At 32.2% G+C, this 21,299-nt stretch overlaps 1 long non-coding RNA gene across 3 annotated transcripts in view; it reads right to left on the bottom strand.

The window, feature by feature from the left end:
• Positions 1-11,968: 11,968 nt before the first annotated feature.
• LOC114416925 overlaps positions 11,969-21,299 on the bottom strand; it is a 60,098-nt gene continuing 50,767 nt past the window's right edge. For 2 of the 3 annotated variants that reach the window (XR_003667658.1, XR_003667657.1), the window contains exons 2-4: positions 12,630-12,698; positions 12,333-12,401; positions 11,969-12,109 (exon numbers count right to left, since the gene is read on the bottom strand). This is a non-coding gene — a long non-coding RNA (uncharacterized LOC114416925). Of the gene's footprint in view, positions 12,110-12,332; positions 12,402-12,629; positions 12,699-12,926; positions 12,997-13,104; positions 13,197-21,299 lie in introns of those variants that run through there. The other variant, XR_003667656.1, reaches the window with a different exon arrangement.

Raw genomic sequence — 21,299 nt, 5'->3', positions numbered from 1 at the left:
TCACATAATTATCATTAATTTATAGTTTTGATATCATAATTTTCTCTTAAGAACAAAATATACTATTATCTCCACCAATATTATCACTCCAATAATTGTTGTTGTCATCAACATTACCATCATCATCACCACCGATGACAATGATGGTGATGATGTTGGTGATAAGATGACAAATTTTTATTTATAAAAAATATGATATGAAATTTTTTAATTAATTGTAATGATCTTAATAATGTGTTATTATGAGTAGTTTAGATATGTGTAGTTCTAAAGTACAAGTTGCACCTTAGAGGAGTCCAATCCTAAAATTACAATATATATATATATATATATATATATATATATATATATATATCAACAGAGATTAACTTTCTCCTTCATCTCCTTTTTCGAACCCATTTTTTTCATATGTTTGTCTTGCTTTTTACATATCACTTGGGGTAAATTAAATTACACTTGGACACTTTGAGATTGAAAATATAGAGCAAAGATGAGAGGGTAAGATCATCTAATTATTCTCATGGAGAAGATGACAAGTATGAAGAGGATGGGGGAGGATGGAGGAATGAGAGGTATAGGGAGAGAAGAAGTCATAGAAGATATGGAGGTAGGCAAAGAGAGGAAGGGAGTGATGGAGTAAAGGTGAAGATCCCTACTTTTAAAGGGACTCGTGATCCGAAAGTGTATCTTGAGTGGGAGATCAAGGTTGAGCAAGTCTTTGCTTGCTAGAACTACAATGAAGAGATAAAGATCAAATTGGTCTCCATGGAGTTTGAGGGATATGCCTCAGTATGGTGGAATCAAGTGAGGAGTGATGTTTAGAGGATAAGAAGGCATTTGATTAATACTTGGCAAGACATGAAGAGAGTTTTGAGAGAGAGATTTGTGCCGCCTTATTATGGGAGAGACTGCACAACAAGCTCCAAAGACTATTTCAAGGAAATAGGAGTGTGGATTAGTATTACAAAGAGATGGAAATTTCCTTGATTAGGGATCAAATTGAGAAGTCTCAAGAGGCCACCATGGCAAGGTATTTGCATGGTCTCAATAGGGAGATCAAGGACATTGTAGAGTTGCACCACTATGCCTCTTTGAAGGATCTCATTCATCAAGCTATCAAGGTGGAACAACAAGTAAAGAGGAAACAAACATACAAGAAGGAGAGAGGATCTTCATTGAAATCTCATGAAAATGTGCTTCCCTTGGTAAAAATAATTCTAACCCTACTCCCACTTCTTCAAAAGCGAGTTCCATTAAACGCTTTAAGTGTTTGGGAAAAGCTCATACTGTCTCCCGATGTCCGAACAAAAGGACAATGGCTGTGTTGGGTAATGGGGTTATTACTAGTGCATCTTTTTCTAGCTCTTCTAGTTCTTCTACTCAGAGTGAAAGTCAATGTGATGTACAACCCTTGAAAGGTTTTCTTTTGATGGTTAGGAGGTTAATGGGGAGTGTGTGTAAGGATTGAGATGAAACACAAACGGAGAACATTTTTTATACTAGGTACATGGTCATGGGGAAAATATGCTCTTAGATTATTGATGGTGGAAATTGCACTTATGTAGCTAGCCAAAGACTGATAGAAAAGCTTGCTTTGAAAACTTTCCCTCGGCCTAGGCCTTACAAACTACAATGGTTGAGTGAGAATAGGGAGCTAGTTGTAGATATACAAGTTTTTATATGCTTTTCCATTGGAAAATATGTTGATGAGATATTGTTTGATGTACTCCCTATGGAGGCTAGCAATCTCTTTCGTGGAAGGCCTTGGCAGTATGATAAGGATGTTGCCCATAATGTTGTCACAAACAAATTTTCATTTGCACATAAAGGGAAAAAGGTTACCCTCACACCTATGTCTCCAAGTGAGGTTTGTGAGGATCAAATAAAAAATGAGTGTGAAGAGAGAACAAGAGACTAAAGTGAAACTTTTTAATAATAAGAAACCAAACTAAAACATAGATAAAGTATCTTATTACACAATTTAACTATTATTACTATTTGGATCCTATGCATTATATGTTTGGTACCTTATACCATCATCTTAGATAAAGACCAAATCATTAATTTCTCTAAGTAACGAGGGAGAACACTGAAGTTGATGGAAGCATTTTAATTTGTAATAATCGATGAATGTGACTCTAGAAGCATTTGAGAAGCTTGATTTCAAAGAAGGGAGTGGAAGCACTACTAGAAATATAAGTTTGTATGACACCTATTCTACGATGGTTCTAAGTGGACCACCTTAAAAACGAGCCTATGGCATTGTTGTAATTATTGTAATGAAAAATGCCTTTTACAACACACATTCTAAGACGGTTATTGAAAACCGCCTTAGAATGTTATGTCTAATATAATTTAAGACGGTTTTAGTAAAAAACCATCTTAATTCTGCTGAAAAAAATTAAAACCCTAGCTAGCTTGCTGGAACTCTGTCATGTGCCTGCATACTCTACCTCAACATCAAGAGAGAGGAAGAAAGCTGAGAAGAAGAAGAAGAAAAGAAAACTCACTCACACACACTCTCTGCACTTGCACATGCACCATTCTCACTAATCACTAGGGTGTATTCATCCATCCATGGAGCTAACTATTTTCTCTCTCTCTCTTCTTCTTCTTCTTCTTGACATTCCACCTTCCCTCCTGCTTCTTAGGTACCTTGTTGAATTCATTCTTCAATTCACAATTTCTTCACAATTTTAACTGTTATTTTTATTTTATGTTTACTGCGGTCTAACTCTATTGTCTTTCCTTACATTTCATGGAGAGTGAAGGGTTGTTGGTTGAGTTAAGATGGATGAAGAATGAAATTGATAAGTGAAGTTTAGAGATGGAAGAAGAAAAAGCAGCGGCGTACTACGACGAGCTGACCTGTAAGGGCGAGAGAGCTGCGAGGTTCAAGCAATGTCTTGGCTTTTCCTCTTCAGCACCAAACGACGATGTTCCAAAACCCTCCTCCTCGTTCCTCTCCAAATTCTTCAAAGCCTCCTCCGAGTCAAAGAAGCAAGCACAGCTTCAATCCATCCACGACAAGCTCAACAAAAAGGACTTCTTTTGAGTCTAGGCTTTCGAGCAGGGATAGGGACAGCGATAGAAGTAGAAGACAAAGTAGGAGCAAAGAAAAACGTAGGAAAAGGAGCAGAAGTGCATATAGATACAGGGAAACATGAAGACGAAGCAGGAATAAAGAGAGACATAGGGATAGTGAAAGAGGGAGGCGGAAAATTTGTAATTTTCCTTAATTGTTATTTTCCTTCACTGTGCTCTTTGTTTTCTCATAGGAGCTACTTTCATTTAGTGCCGCAAATCTAGGACCAAAGGAAATTTAGGATATTCAGATATTTTCCTTAATTGTTATTTGTAAGTTCTTACATGGAGTATCGGGTTTTTAGGGAGGGGCATTTCAGAGTTTAAGTTTATTGGCTTTGGCTTCTCTCCTGCGGCCATAGGAAGCAAGGAGTTCGAACTGATATTAGAATGACAATGGATGTGGTTGTTTTTATCAAGGGGGGGGGGGGGATCCACTTATTTATGCAAGTGGAATAATCTTGTTTTTGGAGGTGGTGGGTAAATTTGATGTGGAGATTATGTGTCATTGTTGTTGTTTCTGCAGAAATCATATGAAACTAAACAATATAAAAAGGGTCTCAAAGCAGCTGATGTAATTTTGAAAAAATTTCCAGACCATAGAGGTATACTTTATTATTTTGGTGATTATTTTCTAAGTTTTTCCTTATGGCCAGGGGTCATCTTATTTCCCTGCTTAATTGTTTAAGTAAGTCATCCAAGAAATGCAATGTTAGCCCCTCCCCCCTTCCCCATTTTTTATCTATTATTTCTAATTTGCAGCATATTTTATTTCCTTGGTCATAATTTTTATTTATGTGTCTGTTCCTGTTTCTCGACGATAGAAACTTTATCGATGAAGGGTTTGACATTAAATTACATGGACCATAAGTCTAAAGCAAACGATCAAGTTTATCAATCTTACAATAGTTGTCCGTCAGATGATCCAGCTTTGATTTTTGTTCTGGTACAGAATGACCTTAAAAGTCATCTTTGCTGGCATGTTTGTGGTCTCCTTTATCGGTCAGACAAAGAATACAGGGAGGCGATCAAGTGCTATCGAAATGCACTGAGAATTGATCCCGACAATACTGAAATTCTTTGTGACCTATCACTCCTACAGGTAGCATCTTAAATGCATTTGCCTTAGTTTGAAAATCATAATGTTAGTCTGTTTAACCACTGGAGGTGTTTTTTTTTTTTTGTCTTCTATTTTCTATTTTACTGAAAATGATAACAGGATGTGCTTAAAATAGAATTATTTATCACATTAGAACTTGGGCTGGATTAAGGGGAAAGTTGAATGAAAATCTCCTTCGGGTCTCCTTCCATTCCGAATTTTGAAGTGCACAAAGAAAGGCCATATCATGGAAGGAATTTCACCTTAGGACCTTAGAGGAAAACTCATTATAATCCTTATAAGTAAGAGTGGATAACATAATCTCTCCAAAAAAGTGCGGATAACAAAATGTGAAAGGTTGGTGTATAATGGAAATTAAATTAAATTTTTACACTCACAATTTATGTTCCGTAACATTAGCAAGTATAACTATTTTGATATTATTTGTACAAGTTGAGTATCTATTGTATTATTTAATTAACTACTTTGATGAATGATAATTGGTACTATTGAGTTTTAAGGCTTTTTAAATGTATAGGTAATAAAAACACTGCAGAAACTTGACATATTTAAGTTGTGACTTGTCGCAAGCAGCCTTAAACAGTGCACGCTAAACCCTGTCATGGTAGTAGAGATTATTTTTACTGGTTAAATTTATACATATATGGTCATATGTGAGTATATAGAGTGAATTGAAGGGACTTTTATTATGAGAAAGTTAGATAATCATGATTAATTAAGTATCGGACAAAATCATGCAATATTAAGATTAAAGATAATGTGACATAACTTTTTAGGAGATTATATAAGCATAATTATCCACATACATGATTATATAATCTAAATTTACTTCTCTTATCTTCTTATTACAAATACTATTCTCACTTTATCTATCCCCTTGTGTGTAAACTATTTTTACACAAATATATATAAGAAATTTCAAAAATATATATACATATATATATATATGGATGAATTGGTTTAAACTTTAAAAAAATAATTTTAAAATAAGTGTCTCTTATATGAGTGCTTTCATACAAAATTGATAGAATTTATTTTTTAAAATATAAAGAGTTTAGAAAAATATAATAAAAAATAAAAAATTACTTATTTTATTAAAATGAGTGTTTATTTCAACAAATAATTTTAAAGAAACTACTCATATATTATATTTATAAATGAATAGATTTGTTATGAGAAAACGACAAAATCTTATTATTAGAGATGTATACGGAAAAATATTTTACACCAACTATGTACATTTTATACAGTATCCTATTCAATAAATAATTAATAATTTTCAGTATTTTTAAATGACATGTTCATCATGGGTTCTTCTAAGCGGTATATTAAAATTATGTTATTCTTATTTTAAGGTTATATAATGGCTCTAAGGTCCTAAGATGGTTTGGATTTATGAATTTATATGTCCAAAAGATTTGGTATTCCCTGTCTAGTACAAGTCTTTGTATTGGTGACTTCTGTGAGGCATAATGGGACTGGAAAATGGCTTATTTGTGCACCAGTTATTATATTCACATAACCTAAGCAGCAGGTGGAGTAAATGATAATACTCATTATTAATTCTCAGGTTGACCTCTAGGTGGTATTCATGGTACTTTGAAGCTCCTATCAATTAGATAAGATAAGACCCTTAGTAGGGTTGGTGTAACTGAAATATGTATTGGCTTTTTGTGATGCTCTTTAATATATGCTAATGATATAGCTGGTATCCACTATGGCTTTATAAATCAATTAGATTTTTTTTGTCACTTTTATAGTTTGATATATGGTCAAATTACATTTGTTGAATACCATTCTCTTTGCTGTCAATGCTACTGTTGAATGTTCAAGAATATGAAATCTTAATATGGTTTGACTGCTGTTATTATTTTTCCCTGCCCAGATCTCATTGTTAGAGGAATGTGAGTTTCTTGAGAGAGCTCTGGAGGAGTTGCACAAAAAAGAATCTAAAATTGTAAGTATGTTTTAGTTGTATTAACCTGGGGAATTTGATAAATGTAACTAATACATGATATATAACTTGATTCCGAATATGCCTTCCTAGGTTGATAAACTTGTATACAAAGAACAACAGGTTTCACATTTAGTAAAGCTCGGTCACCTAGAAGAAGGCAAAGCTTTGTACCGGACATTACTTTCAATGAATCCTAATAATTATAGGTGATCTCTGTTGCCACTTATATTTTAGGTTTAAGTATCTCGATTGATTAGTCATTTTCAGGTGTTTTTTTTTTCTCTGATGTTCTATTCATAAAAGTTCCATTTTAATTATTCATTGTGTTTCAAATGGTGAGATTGAGATGAACGCATGTATTCTATGGTATATTTTCATAAAAAAATTACGGGATAGTCTTTGTTGATGTTTTAAAAATCGGACTTGTCATTAAACTTCCTATTCTGCTGTTTATATAAACTTATTAACCTTATATGACTGCCATGTTTTTTATATGTGATGTTCGGTTGAAGACTTCCTTTCTTTTGTTTACATTTTTTGAGGCTTATGGTTAAATGGACTGTTTTTTACTTTTGATTTCGATTGTCTCACAGCAGATGATGATACCAGTAGTACACAATCATGGAAAACTTCTCTCACATAACTTAATGCCTGTTTAAAGGTATAAGTAAAAAACTTATGGCAGTTTTGAACCTCACTTTTGTGTCAAAGTGTGAATGTCCATAGGAATCACATGCCAGTTCTGCTTAAAGCCATATTCTAATATTTTTTCTATTGATAACTATTTCCTAGTGTTACTTATTATACGTAATATCCTTATCTCATCTTCATACAATTTACAAGTAGTCTTTTGTTAAGGATTTTGATGGTAATAACATTATATATATTCATAAAGAGGAGTTCTCTCAAGAAACTCCAATTTCCCAGTCATGTCTATTTTTACTTTCTCCTTTTAAAAGTATTTAATTTTTTAACTTGAGAAATAGCAGAATGCTGTTTTCTGTGTGTGTAAACCTTACACTGGGTTGGATTGAATGAATACTTGCAATATCTGCTAAGTAACTTTGCTTTGTGTCTTGTTCTTAAAATACAGGATATGATGTACCATGGAAAGCCTTTTTCCAAAATCCTGCTTACATGTGGGCATATATGCTGAATTCTTTGGTAGTTGGGGTCACTATAACTGTCTATCATTTGGCTTCATACATTTTTTAGGTACTGTATCAGCATTTAATGCTTTATTTTAATTACCACATGATAGTTAATTATGTCATCATCATACAGCTTGACTACTTGATTTTTTTTTAAATATCTTCAATGTCTAATATTTGGTTAATTTGGAAAAGAAAGTAATTACATATAAATAATTACTAACTTGGCTAATTTGTGTCAAATTTGTTAAAAAATAAACATGTTTTGTGTACTTAATTTGCTTTAAACTATAAAATATTTGAAAATTTCATATTCATTGCATAAAATTTAATTAATTTCATATTGTCACATGTTTACTATTTGAGCCTTATTTCAACTCTGTAAATACAAAAAAAAGGTAGCCCCAAATACAAAAAATAAAAAAAAATAGCATTTCTACATCGGTTCGAACAAGACCCATGTTGAATGCTAAGTATTTTAAAACGGTCACGTGTGAAAGACAGTCTTAGAATGTTCAGCATTCTATATCGGTCACAACTGAAGGACCAATATAGAATACTGAGCATTCTAAGATGGTCCTTGGCAACCGATGTATGCAGTCTATATACGGTTTGGCTTGGCCCAAAGCTAACATACAAGAGTCCCAATATTTGGACGCTCAAATTGTACATACACCTTGCTTTCTCTTTATCATTCTTTCATATGATACCATTACTCACATCAGTCATTTATCTCTCCATCTTTGAGTGCATGGATTACCATCCAACATAAAGTTGTTCATAACAAATGGTCTTGACTCTAAGTTATAGGTTGTACATCACATTGACTTTCACTCTCAGTAGAAGAACTAGAAGAGCCGAAAAAAGATACACTAGTAATAACCCCATACCCAACATAGCCATTGTCCTTTTGTTAGGACATTGGGAAACAATATGACCCTTTCCCAAACACTTAAAACATTTACTGGAACTCGCTTTTGAAGAAGTGGGAGTAGGGTTAGAATTATTTTTACCAAGGGAAGCACCTTTTCATGAGATTTAAATGAAGATCCTCTCTCCTTCTTGTATGTTTGTTTCCTCTTTCCTTGTTGTTCCACCTTGATAGCTTGATGAATGAGATCCTCCAAAGAGGCATAGTGGTTCAACTCTACAATGTCTTAGATCTCCCTATTGAGACCATGCAAAAACCTTGCCATGGTGGCCTCTTGAGACTTCTCAATTTGATCCCTAATCAAGAAAATTTCCATCTCTTTGTAATATTCATCCGAACTCCTATTTTAAAATAAGCGTCTCTTATATGTGAGCGTTTTCATACAAAATAGATAGAACTTATTTTTATAAATGAATAAATTTGTTACAAGAAAAAACAAAATCTTATTATTAGAGATATATGCGGAAAAATATTTTAAACCAGCTATGTACATTTTATACAGTAGAATGTTTTTTAAGATATTATAAACATGTTTTAATACATAACACAAAATATTTATATCCCATTCAATAAATAATTAATAATTTTTAGTATTTTTTAATGACATGTTCATCATGGGTTCTTCTATACGGTATATTAAAATTATGTTATGCTTATTTTAAGGTTATATAATAGGGGGGGGGGGATTCGGGGTGTGTGTGTGGTTCTCTGTCAAACCCAGTGGTTTGGATTTATGAATTTATATGTCTAACAGATATGGTATTCCCTGTCTTGTACAGGTCTTGGTATTGGTGACTTCTGTGAGGCATAATGGGACTGGAAAATGGCTTATTTGTGCACCAATTATTTTATTCACATAACCTAACATCAGGTGGAGTAAATGATAATACTCATTATTAATTCTCAGGTTGACCTCTAGGTTGTATTCATGGTACTTTGAAGCTTCTATCAATTAGATAGGATAAGACCCTTAGTAGGGTTGGTGTAACTGAAATGTGTGTTGGCTTTTTGCGATGCTTTTTAATAATTTATATGCTAATGATATAGCTGGTATCCACTATGGCTTTATAAATCAATTGGATTTCTTTTGTCACTTTTGTAGTTTGATATATGGTCAAATTACATTTGTTGAATACAATTCTCTTTGCTGTCAATGCTACTGTTGAATGTTCAAGAATATGAAATCTTAATATGGTTCAAGATTATCAAATTGTACATACACCTTGATTTGTCTGTATCATTCTTTCATATGATACCAATAATCACATCAGTCATTTATCTCTCCATCTCTGAGTGCATGGATAACCATCCTACATAAAGTTGTTCATAACAAATGGTCTTGACTCTAAGTTATAGGTATGTTGATGTTGTTAATTACTTGGAAAAAGAACGTTGTAGCAATAATTAATGATCCTACCTTACTAAAGCTGGATTGTCTCTAGGTGAAGGTATTTGTGATTTTTAGTAAGATATCACTTATTACTCATCCTAGCTCTTATTGACACATCATGACTCCCCAATATCTTTTTCCAATATATAATGTGTTTTGCAAGACTAAGTACCAACTACGTTCACAAGAAAATACTAATCATGCATCAACTTGAATATCATATAGCTTGAATTGGGATTGATCAACTTACTTTTGATAAGGCCGAAGAGAACAAGTCTAGAATTTGTTGTTTAAAGCATCATGGTAGTTCTTAATGTCTGGTCTGCTCTTGAGATGGAACCTGCGCTCCTTCCCGCATCTTGTGCAACGCAAGAACTCATCCCTGTGAAAGTTTTGTTTCCTCATTGCAGAGTCTTTCCAGTTAGCCACATTTGCCTGGTTTGTGTAATATTTTATCATAGGTGTCTCTAGAGTGGAACTTTGTCTTCATCTGTGCAATAAAGCCAGATGTTTCTCTTCCACCTTCCACTCCCTTCCCTTAAAGCATGTTTCTCAAATGCTTCTATAGTGACATTCACTGATTATTAAAAACAAACATGTTTCTACCAACTTCAGTGTTCTCCATCCTTTCCACCAACAAATAATGCATAGGATCCAAATTATATTTATAATAATAATTTATATTGCTAATAAAATAAAATGAAAAGAAATAGTGATTCTGTCTCATACATATTTTTTTTAATAAAATTAAATCTATATCTCTGCTATTTATTTTTTTTCCAAATAAAAAAATAAAACTATTATTTAACGTATTTTAAATAACAAAAATAAGGCTCTAGAAAAGATCAAAAGACTCTGCAGTTCTTGTCCCATTATTTTTTTATTGTACAATTATAACAATACAAAACAAAAATACTTGGTCGAAACATTAGACATCAATTATACTATCGCAAAAAACAAAAACTTGAGAAATTGAAGTGGAAAACTTACCCAAGGCACAATCAAGGCAACACTCACAAGTGATGAAATATTGACCTTCGTTATTAATTTTTAGCCTCCCAACATAATCTCCATATTTTTTGTTTGTAGCGCCACAAACAAACTCAATATAGTCTTCACCAATCTTAAAATCTAGGATCATTTTGAGCTCTTCTTCATCAAATAATATTTTACCATCATCTCCAACCCTAAATTGCTTTCTTCGTTTTGATGGCCCTGTTTATTTGATCATGAACATATTTCCAAGCCAAGAATTATGGACAAAAATGAAACTAGCTAAAATATGTTCACTCCCATAATGGTGTAAAATTGTGAGCTAGTTATGTGACAATATTATTACACAACAAAGAATAGAAAATCATCAAGTAGGCATAAAACCATGCATGCTGATATACACATGATAGTAGGGGTAGAATGGCTTAAATGTGAAATTAATTTAATCATTGTGGAAAAAAACTTTTGAAAACTACAAATTATGACAGAAAAATCTTTGAAGAAATAAAGTAGTCACTAGATATTTTCAGAAAGTAACATGTGATAAAGCATGTAACCTTAAAAGACTAAATTGAGGATTTTCTTTTCAAAATGTTTCTTTATTTATTTATACCAGATACGTAAGTTGGATTTATCTCCATTGTTCTCTTTGAGTTACCATATGAAAACATAAAACACTGAAAGAAAATAATTGATTTTGGAAAAATACACTAACCTTGAGTAATATTGTCGCCTTCTGTCTTTTTCTCATTTCCTTGACTTCTCTTCTATTTAGGTGGATCACCTGTAATCATATGAGGAAAAAAAGCCCTTCATTTTATTTTTCAATCCTTCCAAAGTTAAGTAAATGTAAAAAAATGGGTGCCCTAAGTTGGTGACTGCAAAATGAGATGCATGCAAATTGATTGTAGGTAGTCCAGATTCTTCTTCCACCATTTGATTTAGGAATTTTGGTATAGACTGTTTTCTTCAGAAACAGGGTTTTCACAATGAGAAAAACTTTCAATGTTGTCTAATGTGCCTAATAAACTGTGTTGCAAAAATATAATTTATAACCATTTTTTTAAATAAAAGCGGACACATTAAAAGAAATCGAATCTGAATCCCAAAATAGCCAAAGTAATAATATTTAGAAACACTCTAAATTTCTTCATAGTTGAAAATATAATAAAAGAAAAGTGATGTGATGATTTTAAAAGAAAGTATATAAAGAGAGCTTTCACAAGAAAATAATCTATCATATAATCGTAGATAATCAATAAAGTTAACCAAAAGAAATACACTTCAAATTATAAATATGTTTGTAAAAAAAAGAAATATCACTTGAATCCATAAATTAAACTGCCTTCGGAAACCACGCGAAAACATAAAACACTTGTGGAAAATAATTGATTTCAAAGAAAATCATACTAACCTTGCGTAATATTCTTGAGTTCTTTGTTTTTCTGAATTTTTCGACTTCTCTCCCGTTGAGGTGCATCATCTACAATCAGATAGAAAAAGAAAACCTTTAATTTTATTTTCCAACCCTTCTAGAATTACTTAGATAATCAATAAAGTCAACTAAAAATGAATACTCTTCAATTTGTGTCTCTAAAAAATTTATATAAATAACTTGAATGCATAGAATTCAATTTCCTTTTGAAATCATATGAAAACATAAAACATTTAAGGAAAATAATTGATTTCAAAGAAAACACACTAACCTTGTGCTATATTCTTGAATTTTTTCTTTATGCCAATTTTTCGACTTCTCTCCTGTTGAGGTGGATCGCCTGTAGTCAAAGAGGGAAAGGAAACCCTTAATTTTAATTTTCAACACTTCCAAAATTGCTTACATAATCAATAAAGTCAAGTAAAATTAAATACACCTCAAATTATACATGTGTTTCTAAAAGAACAAAATATCTCTTGAATACATGGAATTAAATTGCCTTTTGAAACCATATCAAAACATGAGACACTTAAGCAAAAGAATTGATTTCAAAGAAAATCACACTAACCTTTTGTAATATTCTTGAGTTATTCCTCTATCTCAATTCTTAGACTTCTCTCCTCTTGAGGTGGATCGCCTGTAACGAGATCGAGAGCAAGGAAACCCTTAATTTTATTTTTTACTTCTTTCAAAATTAGTTCGATAATCAATAAAATCCACTAAAATTAAATACACATCAAATTATAACTATGTTTGTAAAAGGGAGAGATATCGCTTGAATGCATAGAATTCTGCTACCTTTTGAAACCATACGTAAACGTAAAACACTTAAGCAAATTAATTGATATTAGAAAATCACACTAACCTTGAGTAATATACTCATCTTCTTTCTTTTTCTCATTTCCTTGACTTGTCTTCTGTTGGGGGTGGATCACCTGTAGTCACATGGGGAAAGAAAATACTTAATTTTATTTTTCAATCCTTCCAAAACTACTAAACATAAGATAAAAATAAAAATTGGTGCCCTAAGTTCATGACTGCACAATGAGATGCATGCAAATTGACTATAGGTAGTCCAGATTCTTCTTTCGCCATTTGATTTAGGGATTTTGGTATGGACTGTTTTCTTCTCAAATCTGAATCCCAAAAAAGCCAAAGAAGTAATAATTAAATACACTCTTAATTTATTCATAGTTTAAAATATAACAAAATAAATGTGATGTGATGATCTTAAAAGAAAGTATATTAATTGTCACTTATTAAATGAAATTTGGAAGTAAGTGATAAATATTTTTCCATAAAATACAAACCAAATTAATACGTTTTCATAATAAATTTATATTAAAGTGTTATAAAAAATAATAAATGTTTAAAACACAATTGACCAAGTGTATTGCACACTATTTGAACGCTATCCTAGCTACATACAATGAGATGTTGATCATAATAAAAATTAAAATAATTGAGAATGGATTTTGGAAAAAGATAATTAGGTGACGATCAAATACTTCTCTCAAAACTAGATGCTGAAAATAAAAAACTACTAGTTATGTGCTCATTATGATAAAGGATTTGTCTCTTCATGACTATCTGTCTTCTTTTAAGAGATAATTTAAATAATTTTTTTATTATTTAATAATACTCATTAATCATATAAATGCTTAACTTCAACAACAACAAAAAAAACAAAAAGTCACATAACGCTTGTAATATTCAAGCATCTCTTAATTACATCATTAATTAATACTTTTATTTTTATGCATAAATTTAGTTCCTTTTAATAACCAAATTAATTGATATTAAAAATGTATGTCAATCAATTGATATATTACCTGAAATCTCTATAGTGATCAAGCATCCCTTAATTATCTATCTATAATGCATGTTGATTGATTTACAAAATAAATTAGGGAGGGGTCATGTGATTGACGAACATTGCATGAGGGTTTTTGTACTTAAAAGGAAAAGTTGAATGCGCAAAATTAAATAGAACTAAAATAGAAAATTGTATTTAATAAGACCACATTTCTTTAATCCTATATATTTATAGTTTTCAGTATGAAATGTAATATGAAATTACTTTATCTTTATCATTATCTTTAGATATACAAAAGAAAGTATATGTGGGTAGTTGAGGAAATATATTTTGTAGCTTTAATTTTGATGAGGAATTGAATGGAAAAAAGTCAATATGGTTGTATTAATAGAAATTGATTGACCGAAAAAACCGAATAAAAAATACCAAAATGTGTGAATTATTGGGCATTAACTGAGTTAAATAAAAATTAAAATTCATAATATATTTTTTATATTGATATCATATTTTAAAATTGATGCCCAAATATAAAATTTATTTTCAAATGTTACATTTTATATTTAAATAATAGATGGTTAATGCTAATGGTATTGATTTTGTTTTCGTATACCTTACTCTCATTATAAATACAAAAGCAGTTCATGTAACCAATCATGATTATACTTTTTTCACCCAATTCATTTTGCACCCATTGAAATACAATTGTAAGTGTAGCATCATCTTTTGAAGGAAAAAATTGCACAAAATTTTACTTTTATGCGTCTTTTGAATCTGTAAGTATATTATATATCATGAATTTAATTATATATTTTTTTTATTTCTTTGATCATATTATGATATATTTCCTGTCTTTTCTAATGACAAATTATTTTTTATTGCTAAAGGAATATGTTCAACATTAGCATTTTTATTAGTCATTTAAATGTGACCTTCCAACCTACCAAACTGAAGCTATAAAAGTCATATAAAATACATTTTATATGATGAAAACATAATTAGTTAAAAAAATTGATAAGAATCTTACGGGGCGGATCGCTTGATACAGGCTACGGATATTTGGATGACGCCACTTCCAGTGAAGGAAGATAAGTCATGGTAGACGCCACTTCCAGTGAAGGAAGATAAGTCTGGGTAGACGCCACTTCCGGTTAAGGAAGATAAGTCTGGGTAGACGCCACTTCCAATGAAGGAAGATAAGTCTGGATAGACGCCACAAGGATTACCTTGATAAGTCTGATAATTGGTTCAACAAGGAACCCAGAGAGAAACTCTCACCAAATTTTATCAAAATGCCACAAAAGTTTTTTTTATTCAAAACAAAAACCAATACTTATAGTGTATCTGAACTAAAAGATAAAAATAGACATGGGCCTTCTAAATAGGTTGGGCCAAAACTACAATAAATAAAAATTATAACTAAAAACATATTTAACTTGGGCCTTCAAATTAGTTTGGGCCTTCAGCAACAATTAATTGTCTTGATAGTGTCTCTGCCTCTGGGCCTTCATCCTTCTCCACTTGAGCCTTCATCCTTCTCCACTTGGGGGCTTTGTCCTTCTCCACTTGGGCCTTCGTCCTTCTCCACTTGGGCCTTTAGCCTGTATTTGGCCAGTTTCATGATTCTCATAAAAAATATTACTAAATCCTCTGTTAGAGTTGATATTATTTCAAAAATATAAATTTAAAAGTACAAAATTAATTATTAACGCTAAATTGTTTATAATATTTACTAATAAAATGAAAATAAGGAAAAATTAACTTATTTACACTCTATTAGTAACTAAAGAATCATAAATTATTTTTCTCTATATTCTTTAAAGAAAATAAATTCATTGATAATTGAATAGTAAGAAATAATTCAAAAGAGCATTTGATAGTAATATAATATTATATATTAATATTAACTAAAAATATAAATAATTATAGTAATATTATATGTATAATACTTTAAAAAAAGTTTGTAAGAGGGGGCAGGGGTGACCAACCCCCTTGGTTTAAATGTTGGTTCGTCTCTGATACTATAGAATGTACAATTGTTGCATTTAAGATTGATCTTCCCAATATGCTATTAAGAAATATTGACTAATTTTCTGGATTGTGTAATAACATTAGACTAAATGCCACCCAATTGAAAAATTATGTTTTGGAATCAAATGTCTATCAAGTATAATATTTCATTATTTATTACCATTGTATTTCTATATTTCTTAAGTTGTGTAACATTCAACATTAAGTTATAGTTTCAAATTGATAGGGAAATGCAACATGAGATTGAAATTTAAACATCTTTGCTACCAATAAATATATTGTAACAAAAGTTTTCATTTTGTTACAATTCAAAAAATATAGTTTATCAAATATTCTTGCATATAAAATCATATATTGTTGAATTTTTTTTATCTTTATTTCCTTTGATCAAGTATTTGAGATGTATAAAGAATCATTGAAAAATGATATATTTCTTTTAACAAATTACATACATCAATTTAAAACATTTTGTAACAACAATAATTGCTAGATTAACACTAACATGTGTTATCAAACTTTTATTAATTAGAATTGTTCTTTTAAAGTTTTACTTATCATATTCCAAAACAAATAATTCTAAAAAAAAATTGAGCAGCTTTTTGCTGAAAACTATATTGTTTAATTCAAAATCATCCTATCACTGCACAACCAAACTGTTTATCCTCTGCATTGCACGGATAAAAAACTAGTATATACTGACACAACTTATTTGCTCTTTTGGAAATTCACTATTGCAACAACAAAGAGATCAAAAGTTTAATTAAGTCACAACAATATAAATGTCAAGTAATAGGTCAATTGTCATGATATTTACAAGTCATCATCTAGTACTAGGTCGGAAAAATATATGAAATTTTATTATTGACTGGTGGAGGGAGAAAAATCATACAATTATGATACTAGATGACCTAATTCACACAATTAGAACCTGTGGTATCAAAATCGCATAGGTAAATTAAATTACACTTGGACACTTTGAGATTGAAAATATAGCGCGAAGAAGAGAGGTAAGATCATCTAATTATTCTCATGGAGATGAAAGTTGAACAAGTCTTTGCTTGCTTGAACTACAATGAAGAGATAAAGATCAAATTGGTCTTCATGGAGTTTGAGGGATATGCCTCAGTATGGTGGCATCAAGTGAGGAGTGATGTTCAGAGGATGAGAAGGCCATTGATTAATATTAGGCAAGACATGAAGAGAATTTTGAGAGAGAGATTTGTGCTGCCCTATTATGGGAGAGATCGCATAACAAGTTCCAAAGACTAATTCAAGGAAATAGGAGTGTGGATGAGTATTACAAAGAGATAGAAATTTCCTTGATTAGAGATCAAATTGAGAAGTCTCAAGAGGCCACCATGGCAAGATTTTTGCATGGTCTCAATAGGGATATCCAAGACATTGTAGTGTTGCACCACTATGTCTCTTTGGAGGATCTCATTCATCAAGCTATCAAGGTGGAACAACAATTAAAGAGGAAGCAAATATACAAGAAAGAGAAAGGATCTTCATTTAAATCTCATGAAAAAGGTGCTTCCCTTGGTAAAAATAATTCTAACTCTACCCTCACTTCTTCAAAAGCTTGTTCCATTAAATGTTAAGTGTTTGGGAAAGGGTCATATTGTCTCCCAATGTCCTAACAAAAGGACAATGGCTGTGTTGGGTAATGGGATTATTACTAGTGCATCTTTTTTGGGCTCTTCTAGTTCTTCTACTAAGAGTGAAAGTCAATGTGATGTACAACCCTTGAAAGGTGATATTTTCATGGTTAGGAGGTTAATGGGGAGTGTGTGTAAGGATTGAGATGAAACACAAAGGGAGAACATTTTTCATACTAGGTGCATGGTCATGGGGAATATATGATATTTGATTATTGATGGGGGGAATTGCACTTATGCAGCTAGCCAAAGATTGATAGAAAAGCTTGCTTTGAAAACTTCCCCTCACCCTAGGCCTTCGAAACTACAATGATTGAGTGAGAATGGGGAGCTAGTTGTAGATATACAAGTTTTGATATGCTTTTCCATTGGAAAATATGTTGATGAGATACTGTTTGATGTAGTCCCTATGGAGGCTAGCAATCTCTTACGTGGAAGGTCTTGGCAGTATGATAAGGATGTTGTCCGTATTGGTGTCACTAACAAATTTTCATTTGTACATAAAAGGAAAAAGGTTACCCTCACACCTATGTCTCCAAGTGAGGTTTGTGAGGATCAAATAAAAAATGAGAGTGACAAGAGAACAAGAGACTAAAGTGAAACTTTTTAACATAAGAAACCAAACTAAAACATAGATAAAGTATCTTATTACAAAATTTTACTATTATTACTGTTTGGATCCTATGCATTATATGTCGACTACATTATGCCATTATATTAGATCAAGACCAAATCGTTAATATCTCTAAGTATCGAGGGAGAACACTGAAGTTGATGGAAACATTTTAATTTGTAATAATCAGTGGGCCGCCTTAGAAAATGAGCAGGTGGCATTTTTGTAATTATTGTAATGAAAAATGTCTTTTACAACACACATTCTAAGATGGTTATTGAAAACCGCCTTAGAATGTTATGTCTAATAAAATTTAATACGAGTTTTAGTAAAAAACCATCTTAATTCTGCTGAAAAAAATTAAAACCCTTGCTAGCTTGCTGGAACTCTGTCACGCGCCTTCGTACTCTACCTCGACACCAAGAGAGAGGAAGAAAGCTGAGAAGAAGAAGAAGAAAAGAAAACCCACTCACACATACTCTCTGCACTTGCACATGCACCATTCTCACTAATCACTAGGGTTTATCCATCCATCCATGGAGCTAACTATTTTCTCTCTCTCTCTCCTTCTTCTTCTTCACGTTCCACCTTCCCTCCTGCTTCTTAGGTACCTTGTTGATTTCATTCTTTGATTCGCGATTTCTTCACAATTTTAACTATTATTTTTATTTTATGTTTTCTGAGGTCTAACTCTATTGTCTTTCCTTACATTTCATGGAGAGTGAAGGGTTGTTAGTTGAGTTGAGATGGATGAAGAATGAAAAAGAAAAGTGAAGTTTAGAGATGGAAGAAGAAAAAGCAGCGGCGTACTACAACGAGCTGACCCGTAAGGGCGAGAGAGCTGCAAGGTTCAAGCAAGGTCTCGACTTTTCCTCTTTAGCACCAAATGACGATGTTGCAAAACCCTCCTCATCCTTCCTCTCCAAATTTGTCAAAGCCTCCTCCGAGTCGAAGAAGCAAGCGCAACTCCAATCCATCCACAACAAGCGCTCAAGGAAAAGCCTTCTTTCGAGTCTAGGGTTTCGAGCAGGGAAAGGGACAGCAATAGAAGTAGAAGACGAAGTAGGAGCAGAGAAAAACGTAGGAAAAGGAGCGGAAGCGGTGATAGATACAGGGAAACATGAAGATGAAGCAGGAGTAGAGAGAGACATAGGGATAGTGAAAGAGGGAGACGAAAAATTGGGTTATTTTCCTTAATTGTTATTCTCCTTCACTGTGCTCTTTGTTTTCCTGTAGGAGTTGTTGGTAAATATTTGTGTTTTAATTTAAAATTTATAAATATATATTAATTCTATTTTATAAAATAAAATATTTATTTTAAATTTTCTTAAGATTTTGTTTTAATGAGTCAACTAGTCTGTTATATTTGTTTTAGACAACTGTAGGTTAGTTTCCAACGGTCATATTTTGCCTGTTACTTCGGTGACCTGTGCCTATATATTCTCTTTCCTCCTTACTAAAAAGACAGAGCGGCGTCTGGTTTCCTTCTCCCAAAAAATTATCTCTTTCTTTTTCCTATAAAAAACTTATTTTTGTGAGAGCAAGAGCATTGGCGTTCAGAAGGTTCAGGGATCCTTTCGCTGCACACGATCAAAACCAACGGGTTGTCGTATCTTGGGAGATGAGCGCAATCTAATTTTCCTACCAGTGCAGCGGGGCGTTTTCTCTCTAAGGATAACATTTACGCACTTCAACCCAGGCTATGTTTTCCTTCCCCTAATTTATTTTTTCCTTGTGCTTATTGTATGTTATAATGCATTATTCATGTGCTGTCAATTAAATTTATTTTGCTACTGTTATTTTGTTATTTAATTCAAGACTGTGCATCTTCTTCGTATTTATTTTCTTTCATTTTTTATTTTATTTTCCAACAAGAGCTACTTTCTTTTGGTGCCGCAAATCTAGGACCAAAGGAAAATTGGGATATTCAATTTATTGGCTTTGGCTTTTCTCTTGCGGCCATAGGAAGCAGGGGGGGGGGGGGGCGGGATCCACTTATTTATGCAAGTGCAATAATCTTGTTTTTGGAGGTGGTGGGTAAATTTGATGTGGAGATTATGTGTCATTGTTTATGTTTCTGCTGAAATCATATGAAACCAAACAATATAAAAAGGGTCTCAAAGCAGCTGATGTAATTTTGAAAAAATTTCCAGACCATGGAGGTATACTTTATTATTTTGGTGATTATTTTCTAAGCTTTTCCTTATGGCCAGGGTCATCTTATTTCCCTTCTTAATTGTTTAAGTAAGTCGTGCAACAAATGCAATGTTAGCCCCTCCCCCCTTTCCCATTTTCTATCTATTATTTCTTATTTGCAGCATATTTTATTTCTTTGGTCATAATTTTTATTTATGTGTCCGTTCCTGTTTCTCGATGATAGAAACTTTATCGATGAAGAGTTTGACATTAAATTCCATGGACTGTAAGTCTAAAGCATACGAACTAGTTTATCAATCTTACAATAGTTGTCTGTCAGATGATCCAACTTTGATTTTTGTTCTGGTACAGAACGACCTTAAAAGTCGTATTTGCTGGCATGCTTATGGTCACCTTTATCGGTCAGACAGAGAATACCAGGAGGCGATCAAATGCTATCGAAATGCACTGAGAATTGATCCCGACAATATTGAAATTCTTTGTGACCTATCACTCCTACAGGTAGCATCTTAAAAGCATTTTCCTTTAGTTGCTTCTCTATAATCAATAAATTTAACTTGGATGTTAGTTTTGATTATGCTGGCATGTACTTAAGTTTGAAAATCATAATGTTAGTCTGTTAAACAAGTGGAGGTGTTTTTTTTTCTGTCTTTTATTTTCTGTTTTACTGAAAATGATAACAGGATGTGCCTAAACTAAAATTATTCATCACATTAGAACTCTGGCTGGATTAAGGGGAAAGGTGAATGAAAATCTCCTTCTGGTCTCCTTCGGTTCTGAATTTTGATGTGCACAAAGAAAGGCCATATCCTGGGAGGAATTTCACCTTAGGAGCTTAGAGGAGAACTCATTATAATCCTTATAAGAGTGGATAACATAATCTTGTAAGAAAAGTGTGGATAACATAATGTGAAAGGTTGAGTGCATAACGTAAATTAAATTAATTTTTTACACTCACAATTTATG

This window comes from Glycine soja, chromosome 6 (assembly GCF_004193775.1).
Source record: "Glycine soja cultivar W05 chromosome 6, ASM419377v2, whole genome shotgun sequence".
NCBI lineage: Eukaryota > Viridiplantae > Streptophyta > Magnoliopsida > Fabales > Fabaceae > Glycine > Glycine soja.
Note: the sequence above shows the minus strand (reverse complement) of the source record. Positions and strands in the feature narration are given on the sequence as shown.